At 31.3% G+C, this 12,759-nt stretch overlaps 1 long non-coding RNA gene across 3 annotated transcripts; it reads right to left on the bottom strand.

Moving 5' to 3' along the window:
* Positions 1–2,118: 2,118 nt before the first annotated feature.
* LOC117923407 lies at positions 2,119–12,759 on the bottom strand. Of its 3 annotated transcripts, none has more exons than XR_004652614.1 (4): positions 12,725–12,759; positions 3,232–3,448; positions 3,034–3,128; positions 2,119–2,522 (listed from the first exon to the last, which is right to left on the bottom strand). It is a non-coding gene; the product is annotated as an uncharacterized LOC117923407 (long non-coding RNA). The 3 variants fall into 3 exon arrangements; XR_004652613.1 differs by lacking the exon at positions 12,725–12,759 and adding an exon at positions 3,877–4,878; XR_004652612.1 differs by lacking the exon at positions 12,725–12,759 and having other exon boundaries at positions 3,232–4,878.

Raw genomic sequence — 12,759 nt, 5'->3', positions numbered from 1 at the left:
AAAGTTTTTAAAAACCGTTTTCTATTTTTAAAAACAAAAAACAATTTTTAAAAACTCCACCAAACAATCTCATAACTTTACCATGTTCTTCCTACTCCCACTTTGGATTTTTAACTTTCATGTTAGAATCTTCAAATTCATCAAGTTAGCCAAATATGATGGAAGATTTCTCTTCACAACCCATATTTGGTTGCCAAGAAAATAGAATAGAAAAAATGGAAAAAAAAAAAAAGATTTATTAAAGAATTGAAAAAGAAGAGTTCAATTTCTTTCCTTCCATTCCTCTCTCCATAACTTTAATTTATCATCTTTAATACTCATTACTTCCTTATTTTGCCCTTACATGGAACCTTCTCATATCTATCAAGTTTTGAATCTTTAATTGACATCTTACTTTACTTTGGTTAAAAATAACTTTTGCCTTTAGCATTCTTTTCATCTTCTCTTAAACCTAAAATTAAACTCAAAATAAAATTTAGATCTATAACTAAGATTTTAGCATTAATTTAAGTTGGTGATTCAAGTCTTTTATAATGCATAAAACATAGTATTTATATGCCATTAGAGCACATATTTGGTTCTAATCAACACATATCTCCTTTTGCCTCTATCACTTGACCTTTGAGGTGATCTAACCTAGCTACTTATAGTAGTTTTCTTGGTTCCTTACACTAGCAGGGGTAATTAGAGTGGTTGGTAGTAAGGCAACTGAACTTGGGGAGGTTGAAAAGGTAAAGATAGCCTTTGCTAAGAGTATCCTTTAGGCTAAAACCGAATCTAAAATGCATGCCTCAATGGACAAACCCTCCACAAATTGTTATTTTCTTTCACTAACATAACATGTTCTATTGGTTGTTACACTATGAATACCTTGTTCACTCCCAACATAAAATGACATATGCCCATTAGACATTAGCTTTGTTGTATCTGTCGTTGGTTCTGAGGTCTTATCTCAAAGCTTTCTCCTACTTCTTGCTTCCCTTTCCTACCTCTCCTCTACTCTTAAATTTATTTGTCATCCTCTGTATCATATTCAACCAACCAAGCTCTTTTGACTAACTCAAAGTATTCCCTTATAGCTATAAGGGAACCATTCCATGTTTCATAGTAGGCCTCGATCCCTATTAGAATCTTCTTGCCTTCTCTTCTCCTCATTGATCATGCCCAAAGAAAATCTAAACAATTCAAAAAAATAAAAACTAAAATAAAATAAGACTTATACTCTAACATTGTCATGGTCCCTTGAGATGCTCAAACTCCATTTTCTTGGCATGCTTAGCCACTCCCCTAAAATATTTGTTTAAAAAGATCCTCTCAAATTGCTTTCAAGTCAATGCATTTATGTCATACATTCTCTTCATTGTCTCTCACCAGAATTTTGCTTTATCTACCAACATATACCTGCCAAATTTACCATTTTCTCTTCTAGAATTAGAATGCATTTTAGACTCATAAGCCACCAATATATCAAAATTATAATTTTTAGAATGCATTTTTATATTTCAAAAATAGTCTAATAGTCTCAACATTCAATACAAATAAATTTTTTCTTGGACCTTGGCTACATATTTTGTTTTCAGGTCTAGCATCCAAGTGAACCATGTACTACTCCCCTAGTAAAGGCTGGTCATGTAGGCACCAGGTGGGGGTCATGCCAAGGCAGGTAGCAGACCCTCTCTCCCTCCTACCCAATCCGCTAAATCCTGAAATCAACAAACTAAACCCAAAAATACAAGTATCAGAATACCAGGAAAAAAAAAATCTGAAACTTGAGTGGAAGAAAGTCCAAATCCTGTACGAATCTGACAAATTTTACAAAAGACTATTCTTGCATTAATTTGGGTACAAGAACATAGAATCAATCCATCGAAATGAAGAACAGAAATAAAACACATCAGAATCCACCTGATCTGATTCTCATGCTAGGGGTTTTATCTTCTCTGGTCTTTTCTCATGTAATTTTTTTTTTTGATTGGCAAACACACAAAGAAGCATATATTAGCAAGGAGCCCCAAAAACAGGCCCAAAAGCATACAGGGAGTATACAAGAGGCGCCCTAGGGCACAAAAAGAAGCAGAAATACAATACCAGCCCTCACCTAGCACCTAGCCAAAAAAAAACCGAGTAAAGAGAGAGGACCTTCATTTACAACAGGTTTAGACCACACCCAAAGATTACAAACAAAAGAATTTTTCAACCTATTCAACGATAGCTCCTCATGGTCTTTTCTCATGTAATGGTAATTACAATTTTATGATGAGGAATGCTGGAATGGCATTCCCATCCCAAGCCTGAAGTTAGTAAGCCAACTATATTTCTAGTAGTATGGGGTTGCCTTCGAGTGGTAAACCCACCCATAGGTTCTCAAAAATTTATGAACCATTGAAGGCATCACAATGTTATAATGCCCTTGTGTAACCCAAAGCAACAGATCACTTTATCTCAAATTAAGAAAGTTTTCTCCCAAATTCTTCTCCAGTGTTCCCACATATCAGTTGACCTCAATATCAAAAAGTTTATCCCTGCATATTAGTAATGTCCAATATCAAAAAAGTTTATTTTAAAATAATTTATACATTTGCAGTGTATTCCATAGGTGCGTAAAGTGATAAAATGTGCCCAACAAGGACATGAAGAGTTCATGCTACTCAGAAAATTATGGTATCATTTTATATATGATTATTCCCATTGTCCACGACTTCATTTTGAAAGAGAATATATCAAGAAAATCAAAAGAGATATCCTCTCATACTTTTCCTGTGTCTAATAAAATCATACAACATGCATCATGATGTTATTACTCATCACTTATCGGTAGATTTTTGAGAGATCAATATCTGCAATGAAGTAAATCCAAAGACCAGAACATGACCAACTTCCCACCACCCAACAACCCCCATCCAGTCCTCAATTGCAGCAGTGTGATCATTAATTATAATGATTAATTTTTTCCCCTAGAACACAAGGTATCCAACCTTTTTTCTTCTAAATAGGAGTTTGTTTCACCTTAAGTTTCCAAAGAGAATAACTAACCATGATTCAGTAGGCTGCCTCCCCATCAATACAATGTCCTTTTTCTTCAAAATTTGAATGGCTGACAAAATCTGAAGTAAAAACAATTTTGAATCCTGGAAATAAAAAAAGTTTGTTTTTCATGGTTCAAGATCATAGTCAGCAGTGAGGAGAAAATAATAAAATATTAAAAGCAGACATTGCAGGGCTACTACTCACAAGATGGTTGACGTTTAATTCAAGCCTTCTTGCCATACAGCAACACAAAACAAAGAGTAAATATACATTATTGATCAGCTTTGATTCCCCCTTCAATGATCAAAGGTGATGGAAAATGAATAATCTGGTGACCTTAGGAAAATCCAGCTTATGGGAATACAAATACACATTGCCTCTGATGAAGAGTTGCATCCAACAATGATGAGAGATCTTAAAACTGAGAAAAACAAAAAGAAATTGTATGATCAAAATATGTGAATGACAATAGAAGTGAATCCATAAGAATTACTTGCATTTCAGCATGTGATGCTCCTAGATTATGTTGTATAGGGAACCTAGATTTCTTCTATGGGAATAATGGATGTATATGCAGGATGCAATGAGCTACACATTAAAGGGGTTAAACCCTTAATTAAAATATGATAACAACGCCTTATTGACATAGATTAGGAGAGCAGGAATTTCTTCTTCTCTTGTTTGGTTCGAAATGGAGGCCTTTTTATAGTGCTTCTGAATAGTAACTCCCATGTTAATTATTCCATAATGTTGTGGCAGACTTTGGAGATGCAATGTGTCATAGAGATACAATTTCTTCTCTTTCCCTCTCATTCTGGTGGAAGCATGCACAATACATGTTAATCTCACCTTGATGAGCCTTCAGCTCTAGCCACCAAACCAAGATTCTCAAACCAATCACAAGGTGTTCAGTGGTGAAAGACCAACTCCACCACCAAGTCTATTTTGGACCCTCAAAGCCCTGCTCCTGACCCAAGCAAGAATTTTAGCATCAGGCAGCTAGCTACAACCATTTTGGAAAGAACATTCATTCCCATGACGGGAAAGAAACAACCATTCATTTCAACTGTGTATGGTATCACCTTCACCAAGAGGTAAGAGTAAGAAAATCTCCTCAACAATTGCTATAGGCAAGTATCCATATTCCATGGGCCTACAAATGACCCAAGGATGTACTTAGAGATAGGCATTCTTATTCAAATGTTATAGCACTAGGGCATAGGGAGAGATGTGCAGAATGCATGTACAGAAGAGAAAATGGACCTATCCTTGGAGCCCCAAGGCAGGTTCATTAGGTGTCATCCTAGTGCAAAACTATCTTGAAAATATAACTCCCAAGACAAGTGGGACATTGTAATTGATTGTGTCATGAAGAAGCTCACATGTCACAAGTTGAACATGTGGGGCATGTAATGATTGATTGACATGAACTTTTCAAAAGAAGATATTAACATTTAGGCCACGTATGCATGAGAGGGGTTCCTCATGGTGGAGCATGCCTGAACACCCTTTTGAAATCATGTTTCATTTTGAAAGTAATGATTTATTCTCAAATAGAGAATCATCCTACATGCACATGAATGACAACATATACCTCCAAACTAACAAATTCTTGTCATGGCATTTGAGTCTATTATAAAAAGAAAACAAAAAACTAACTCACAGATTCACAGTTTTTATCCCTTTTGCTGGGAAGTAGACGGCAATAAACAAAGTAAGTTTTCTTTTCCTTTATGAATCACTATTTTAAATTTTTTTTCGCAAACATGACAAGTGAGACACATCCTCCCTCCTCATAGGGAGGCAAGGGAGACATAAAGGTCATGTGGATAAGGCCTCAACAAAACTATTTCTTAACATGTAAAAAATATTGCTACTAATATGCATAATTCTTAAAATAATAAGAAATAATAAACAATAAAAATATAAGACTAAAAAATAATCATTTTTCTTTCATGCATTTACTCCATGGCAAGGGTATTAGTCTCAAGGTGGTCTTCACTTTCCCTTTTTCCATCTCTTCACTTTTTCTTTTCTTCTTTTCGGGAAGAGGAGGCCACATCACAATACGAGGTGACCCCTTCTGCAATTTTGAACACAAAGGGCAAGCCCAAGCCACCCACCAACTTGGACATGTTGCTACCTTACACTTCAAGGTGGCCTCTTTTGCCAAATTTTATTTTTCTTAAAAATTATTTTATTTTGAGTAATCCCCTTGTTTATTTATTTGGTAACTATTTTCAATACCGCAATCCCTTGTGATAATCAATAATTTTTTTTCCCTACATTTAAATATTTAATTACTTTTTGTTGTAAATTATTATTATTATTATTTTTGATAGACTGTTGTTAATTATTTTTTACCATACTAATATATAACATAGGAGAATAGGAAATAACATATAAAGATATATTTTCATTTAAATGTCTGTAACAAAATTGCGATGAACTCTTCATGGAGGAAAACCTCAAAATTCTTTGAGCAAACTCTAAGAAGAATTATAAGTTAATTTCGTCAGTAATTTATTATTATTTTATCTTTAATTTTATGTTGAACCAAGGACGAAAATATTGGTGATATATCCCCGATATATATTATATTGGAGAAGATGGATTTATATACAAGTAAGATATATCGACTGACGGAAATATAAGATTTTATTGAAAAAAATCGCCTATATATCTATGATTTCCAATAAATCAGCGATATAAGCAAAAATCGACCCTAGATGAAAAAAAATCGCTGAAATTTCGACGAATATTGGTGAAAAATCAGTGATGTCTAATGCCCAAACTTTTTAATTTTGTCCAATGTTCCAATGTTGGATCAACCTAACTAGCCAATACATGATGACTTTTTAATTTTCTCTAATGGGCCAAAAGATGGATGAAGCCCAACGACTTAATAAATGTAAATTTTTAACTTTAGTACAATAGGCCAAAGGCAGACTTAGGCCCAACCCGCCTATATATTGTGGTCAGGTGTTGTATAAGGTAGCACAAATAGAGACTATAAAGTTTTGCAATCTCTAAAGTTTCAATGTGGGATTGTGCTCTTATTTACACAAAATGAAAAATTCTCATACAAGATAAGAACTCGAATTTAGGTGCTTATTTTTAAAATAGATGGCTTCTGCCATTAAGCCAAACTTATTTTATGGTATATATGTGCTTAGAATTGTTTATATATATGATTATTATACATGTATTTTTATATATTATAATATATTTTATAAATTAATTAAAATAAAATTATTATAAATAAGTTAATTTTCATTATCTTATAATCCATTTTGTATACTAATTAAATATAAGACAAATATAAAATCATAAATGAAATTATCAATATTTTTAAATAAAAAAGTTTTGTGTCAAAATATCCACCGGTATTTCCTTGATATATCCAATATATTCATAAAATCCAAGTACTGATATATCCGTGATTACCAATATTTTCATTGTGTTAAACTATGTTCAAATTTTTATATTATTATCTTTGTTAATTATTATATTTATCTTTACTTTTCTTTTGCAAAAGAAAATACATATAATTTTAATGACAAACATTGTATCAATATATAAGCTAGGAGGGAATAACTTGATCCTCTCATTTCATTTAATTTATTTTGTTTAATACAAAGATAAAGGAGAAAAAAAAAATTAGTAATTGTCCCACCATGAAAAAGTGGAACAATTCTCCTTAGGTCTTATAGAAAGACCAGACTTAATTAAAGTAGGTCTCCCTCGCTTAAACATGAATTGCAAAAGTTCAATTCATCGTTCACTTGACGTAGTTTTAATTATTATTTTTTCCTACATTTACAAAGATTGAACATGTCTTTTTTTATAATTTTATTTTATTTACTTTAGGTTTCTTGTCTTATCATGTCAAGAAAACCTATTGTTCACATTATTGGAGCTTCCAAATCATGAAACACGGAAAAATACACCCATACTTAATAATTACTTATGGCAATTAATTGCCCACTATCTGTTCAAGACCACTACTAAGTCTAGGAAATATATGTTGTTGCATGTGGATGGGGATGCTATGCCTGAGATGGAAGTTCACATACCTATAGAAGATGTCACAAGTTCCATGTTAGATAGAAGGAACATGCCTATTTCCTCCTCACACTTTGCTGGAAGAGCTCAGTGAACTGAGATTTCAACTTCTTGGATTTAACCAAGGCCCACTTAAAAAAAGTGTCAACATGCTCCACTTCCACAGAGTATTACATATCCCATCTGTATGCCAACATATTCCAAGGTAGGAGTGAGTTCAGACCATGCAGCAATGTAAGTAGTAGGGTTCCACCTAGATACTAGATAAGCTAACCCTATCCAAACTTTGACATTACTAGGAAGAAACTTCAATAGCTCAAAAGACATGGGCATTGACCTGGGAAACATCAAGTACATTATCCACCTAGAGATCACAAACTTATAAGGTGTTGAGCAACTCCAACAAGATACAAGTAGGAAATAAGTATATCTTCTTTGTCCACTTGTAACATCTTCTCTGGGTATTTTAACTCTTATCTCAAGTTAGCATTCCCATGCATCAACATGTACTTCCATGACCTTCTGGTGGTCTTAAATGAATATTAGAGATTTAACTTGTAGAAGTGGTCATGAAGTCTAGATGTGTTTTTCCATTACTAGTGACTTAGAACTTGAGGCACTACTCCTTTAACATTGAACATATAATATATACATTATATTATGATATAATAATAAATAATATATATATATAATATATAGAGAGAGAGAGAGAGAGAGAGGAGAGAGATTTACAGAGATAGGTAAAAATAAAAATAAAGAAGTAAAATTGCTTCAAGTGAATGATTTTTTTTTCTTTTGATAGGCACTAAAAATTGTATATATACAAAAAGAAAGACGTATACCATAGGTCATACACAAAAGCACAAAATGGCAAGCACAAAAAAGAGAAGCAAAAAACACTCTCTCTCTCTCTAATGAGATCCAACCAATTTACAAAATAAATCGAAGACATTGACCTTCTTTTATGTATATCCTAACCCAAGCTAACAAATTACTTAGGAACAACCATTTCAACTTCTACTTAGACTATTCATTTCCAAACACTTCCATTTCTCTCTTTCCACAGTGTCCAAAAACTACATAAAGCAACTGCTCGCTAAATGCTAAAATTTTACCTAAAAGTAAAGAATAATTAAAACTACTTCACATGAAAGATTTTTTTTTTTTTATAGGCAACAAAAATTTATTATAAACAAAAAAGAAAGATGTACAAGAAAGGTCGTACGCAATGGGAAACAAGTAGTAAAGTCACAAAAGAGAACAAAAACAACTCTCTCTCTCAATGAGATCCTAGCCAATCCACAAATCAATCAAAGAAATTGAACCTTCTTTTATATGTATCCTAACCCAAGCTAATAGGTTACCTAGAAACAACTATTTCAATTTTTGTACAGACCGCTCGTTTCCAAACACTTCGATTTCTCTTCTTCCACAATGTGCAAAGATGCATAGAGGAACCACTCGCTAAATGCTAAACCCTTTTATGTTTCTCCCACAAAAGAGTCTTTCATGGTGAAATAGGAAGTATTTCATTTTCTTACCTTTGTCTTAAATAAAACAAACAAAATAAAATAAAATAATTAATGAGTTAGGGGATTAAGTCATCCATGTTAATTAATACAGTATTTTGTCATTAAACATATATAATCTACTTTTATAAAATTATAATAAATAAACATAGAAAAGAAATACTAGTAATAAAAAATGAGCATACTTCAACACAAAATTCCAAGATAAAATGATAATTAATAAATTAATTAATTAATTTGCAATTCTTCTTAGAGTTTGATCAAAGAATTTTAAGGTTTTCCTCCAAAAAAAAGGTCAATGCAATTTTGTAATAAAAATTAAAGTGAAAATAAAACCTTATATATTGTTTCATTTTTTTTTTTTGTACATATTAATATGATAAAAAATAATACTGAAATTAAATAATTTGAAAGATAAAAAAATTATTTATTACTCATAGTATTACCATATTATAAATAATATCTACAATAAAAAGTAAATTTATTGCAGATCCCAAAAATAAATTAATTATAGCATCCTTGCACTTAATGATGAAAATATCGATAATCACGGATATATCGATACTTTGATTTTATGGATATATCGAGAAAATATCAGTAGACATTTTTACACAAAATATTTTTTATTTAAAATATTGATAATTTATTTATGATTTTATATTTGTCTTATATTAATTAATATACAAAATAGATTATACAATAATTCAAATTAACTTATTTATAATCATTTTATTTTAATTAATTTATTAAAATATTACAATAAATAAAAATATACGTATAATAATCATATATATAAACAATTCTAAGCACATATATACCATAAAATAAGTTGGTTTAATAGTAGAAACCATTTGTTTTAAACCTAAGTACCTGAGTTCGAGTCCTTGTCTTGTATGAGATTTCTTCATTTGTGTAAATAAGAGGACAATCTCACATCAAAACCTTGAGAGATTGTAAAGCTATATAGCCTTTATTTAAGGTGTTGCCTTATATAGCACCTAACCACAATAGATAGGCAAGTTGGGCCTACATCTGCATGTGGGCATTGTACTAAAGTTAAAAATTTACATCTATTAAAGTCATTAGGCTTCATCCATCTTTTGGCCCATTAGAGAAGATTAAAAAGCCATGTATAGGCTAGTTGGGTTAATCCAACACAATCTATTGGACAAATTTAAAAAGTTTGGGCATCAGACATTACCAATTTTTTACTGATATGTCGCCGAAATTTTAACGATTTTTTCCATCCAAGGCTGATTTTTTGCTTGCGTCACTAATTTATTGGAAATCACCAATATATCATCAATATATCAGCAATTTTTTCCAATAAAATCTGATATTCCTGTCAATCGATATATCTTACTTATATATCGGTGATATATCACTAATATATCCTAATATTTTCGTCCTTGCTTGTACTAAACAATTTATTTTTTATTGTAGTATATTTATAACTTCATGTTCTAAGAGATACAATAAAACCCCTATAAAATAATACTTTTGGAACCAAGAGAAATTATTATCTTAATGGGATTATTGATTTATTAATAAATGAATTAACTTATTAATTTATCGATAAATGAATATTTATTAATTTATAAGAGTATTATATTTCTACTATAGAATACTTGTACATGTATAACTATTAAATCTAAAAACAATGAATGCAGTAGAAAGTTAATACATAGAACTAAGAGATTCTAAAAAAATAAAAGATGGTTATTGATTGCAAAACTAAAAAGACTCCTAAAAACAAGAGATATGGAGTCAAACCTTAATGCCCTAAAAGATTAAGAAGTTTCAAATATGTGATGAGTCTGAGAAGGAGTGACTCAAGAAAAATAGAAATGATAAAAAACTACTCAATACTATATATAGAACTTATTATGAAGTTCTATTGCTATATTATGTATTTCATCAACAATTAACTTATATTTTCTTAGGCCCATAAGGATCTCTAAAAATATTATTATCTATGCATTTAGCGAAGTTATTAATTTAGTAAACTAGCTCAAGTTAAGACAAAAGATTTTATTATTTAAGCAAGGTTACTAATTTATCAAGGTTTTATTGTAAAATAACAATAACAATAACAATAACAATAATAATAATAATAATAATAATAATAACAACAACAACAATAAAAATAATTATAAACATATCTAAATAATTCTTATAATTTATTACTTGTTTATTTTAATATTCTGTCCACCAAATTAATTATGTCAATATTTTTCAATAGCATGTTAATAAATTGTTTTATTAAGGCCCCCATTCACATGAATACAAGGAGTTTCAAGTCTCTATTGTTGCACAATTAGGAGGATTTGGTTCGCTTATGATGTTTAGGACAAATATTTAAAATAAGTATGTATAAAGAAAGAAAAAATATAAATAAGTATGTATAAAGAAAACAAAACTTACTTCTGGAATTGAACTTAGTACATGCACTTTAGAGAAAAAACAACAAAAATGATAAAAATGGTGAATTTCTGGGTTAGGTTTTTTTCCTTTTTATGGTTGGCCCAAAGTTATAAGAAGCATTATCTCTTCAAGTTGATATCGTGTGATAAAGCACATATTACTATCATGCACCTATGAGATTATTCTCTGATTGAGGATAACTTATGAGTTCCAAAATGCAGCATGACTTCTAAAAGTGTGCAAGCACACTCTTACCATTATGGAACCCCACTCACATAAGGGACAAAATGTTGATTTCTCAATCTGGCTCAATCATTTCATGTCACGTATTCAACTTATAACATGTTAGCTCCATTATAGAAAAAAAAAAATTAATGCTTTCTTCAAAATGGTCATGAACTAAATAATCTCCTATATCCCTTTGAAGGTGTCACCGTTGATACAACATTTTGATTTTAAAATGTTTACCCAAGTGAGCAAGGATTGGGAAATCTGAAATGGATTTATCGTATCTCGGTGGTGCAGTTGGCCTTCCACCACAAGTACTTTGGGATTAGTTTGGTGTCTTGTTTTGGTGGTTAAAGATGAAGGCTCATCCGGTGAGATTGACATACATTAGGCCCCTTTGTCAACCTTGCCTAAACTAGAAAGAGAGAGAGGCGGGACCATTGTGCCTTCATACACATCATCTCCTGAGGATCCCACTTCATCATGGAATTATTAATTTGAGAGTTATTATTTAGAGAATTATAAAAAGGCTTTTTTTTTTTCCAAACAAGAGTAAGAAATTCTTGTTGTCCTAAAATCTTCTCCTTAATTCTACTATCACTATCTCTAAACCATCTACTTCCCACCCTGCTCTACTCTCCCTAAAACTCTTGACATCTCACTGTTCTGTGGCTGACTTCCCACAATTAAGAATCTCACATAGACATTTTCAGGGGCTCCATAATCTTAAAATCCCACTATGACCTTAGCACAAAGAAAGGAAAATCAAGAAGAGAAAGAGAAGGAAATAGAGATAAACCTTGGAGTTACATTAAAAGCCTTTTACAAAACCTAAAAACTCAAGGAATCATACAACAAAAAGGAAATAAACCTATACATATAGTAGCCTACTAGAAGTATATTTCTTTTCCTAGAACTTGTTAATTTTCCAAACAACTCCCCTTCCCTACCACTCTCCTCACCGGCTCCCCACCCCTATCATTGCACTCCCTTAATTCAAGGCCCTGCTATCATTATAGCATACTTGTTCCACCCAAAGTCTACCATCAGCATTTAGATTGTGTGATAAAAAACTTCATTATTTCAGGAAATGGAGATCACATTTTTTTCCTTTCTGGTTATGCAAATGGACACTAGTACAGCAACAAGATTGATTGCCATTATTATGATCAACAGTATCACAAAAAAAAAAAAAAAGTGACATAAATGTCCATAATGCATCCTCCAGGAAAACAAGAACTTGAATTGAAAACATAAATATTTCATCAAAATTTTAAGTCCATTAAATCAGTCAGACCTCTCTTGCAGAAAATTTAAATAAAGGTAGAATTTAGAACATAAATATTTCATATAAAATTTTATGTCCACTAAAATTATTAGTACCTCTCTCGCAGAAAATTTAATAAAGGTACAAAAGATAATAAACAAGAAATAATAAATAATATGCATACCACCTAGCGTTAACCAAAGAATGTCAGGGTGATTT

The sequence above is a fragment of the Vitis riparia genome, chromosome 10 (assembly GCF_004353265.1).
Source record: "Vitis riparia cultivar Riparia Gloire de Montpellier isolate 1030 chromosome 10, EGFV_Vit.rip_1.0, whole genome shotgun sequence".
NCBI classification, from domain to species: Eukaryota; Viridiplantae; Streptophyta; class Magnoliopsida; order Vitales; family Vitaceae; genus Vitis; species Vitis riparia.
Note: the sequence above shows the minus strand (reverse complement) of the source record. Positions and strands in the feature narration are given on the sequence as shown.